This window comes from Physeter macrocephalus, chromosome 1, assembly GCF_002837175.3.
Source record: "Physeter macrocephalus isolate SW-GA chromosome 1, ASM283717v5, whole genome shotgun sequence".
NCBI lineage: Eukaryota > Metazoa > Chordata > Mammalia > Artiodactyla > Physeteridae > Physeter > Physeter macrocephalus.
In genome coordinates, this window is record NC_041214.2 from 21,149,488 (window position 1) to 21,150,842 (window position 1,355).

The 1,355-nt window shown below is 42.3% G+C and overlaps 1 pseudogene; it reads left to right on the forward strand.

Moving 5' to 3' along the window:
* Positions 1 to 613: 613 nt before the first annotated feature.
* LOC102977284 (60S ribosomal protein L23a-like) lies at positions 614 to 1,085 on the forward strand (annotated as a pseudogene).
* The last annotated feature ends 270 nt before the right edge of the window (positions 1,086 to 1,355 follow it).

The window sequence follows — 1,355 nt, forward strand, 5'->3', positions numbered from 1 at the left end:
GGTTCTGAAGAACCTAGGGGCAGGACAGGAATAAATCGCAGATGTAGAGAATGGACTTGAGGACACAGGGAGTGGGAAGGGTAAGCCGTGACTAAGTGAGAGAGTGGCATGGACATATACACACTACCAAATGTAAAATAGATAGCTAGTGGGAAGCAGCCACATAGCACAGGGAGATCAGCTTGGTGCTTTGTGACCACCTAGAGGGGTGGGGGAGGGTGGGAAGGAGGGAGACGCAAGAGGGAGGGGATATGGGGATATATGTATACGTATAGCTGATTCACTTTGTTATAAAGCAGAAACTAACACACCATTGTAAAGCAATTATACTCCAATAAAGCTGTTAAAAATCTATATATATAATATATACCCACAGAATGCATATTTATGTACACATACTACTATATATAAAGTAGGTAAACAACAAGGACCCACTGTATACAACAGAGAACTATACTCAATATCTTGTAATAACCTATAATGGAAAAGAATCTGACCGAATCAGCTTGCTGTACACTTGAAACTAACACAACATTGTAAATTAACTATACTTCAAGAAAAATTAAATAAATAGATAGATAGATAATAAAAATAAGTGATCCCTTTTCAAAAGATGGCGCCAAAGGCGAAGAAGGAAGCCTCTGCTCCTCTGAAAGCCCAAGCCGAAGCAAAGGCTTTGAAGGCCAAGAAAGCAGTGTTGAAAGGCGTCCACGGCCACGAAAAAAAAGAGGAGATCCAGACGTCACGCACCTTCGGACGGTGCAAAGCACTGCGGCTCAGGAGGCAGCCCAAATATCCTCGGATGAGCGCCCCTTGGAGAAACAAGCTTGACCACTATGCCATCACCAAGTTCCCCCTCACCACCAAGTAAGCCATGAAGAAAATAGAAGACAACAACACACCGGTGTTCACTGTGGATGTCAAGGCCAACAAGCACCAAACTGAACAGGCTGTGACGAAGCTCTATGACATTGACATGGCCAGAGTCAACACTGATCAGGCCTGACGGAGAGAAGAAGGCATATGTTCCACTGGCTCCTGAGTATGATGCTTTGGATGTTGCCAGCAAAATTGGGGTCATCTAAACTGAGTCCAGCTGGCTAATTCTAAACATAAAAGTTCTCACTATAAAATAATAAATAAAAAATAAAAGTAAGTGAAAAATGGGGGAGTGGGGATAAAAGAGACTCTTAATTAAAGCATCTATATAATTTATTGTCCTAACTGGAACATGTCAGCAATGAAAGGCAACAGTATTAATAATTTTAACTGCTACAGGCCTAAGCCAGTGCTGTGCTGGGCAGTCCTGGATGTATGGTCCCTCTACTTTTAACCAGGAGGTTTCAAATATCAGA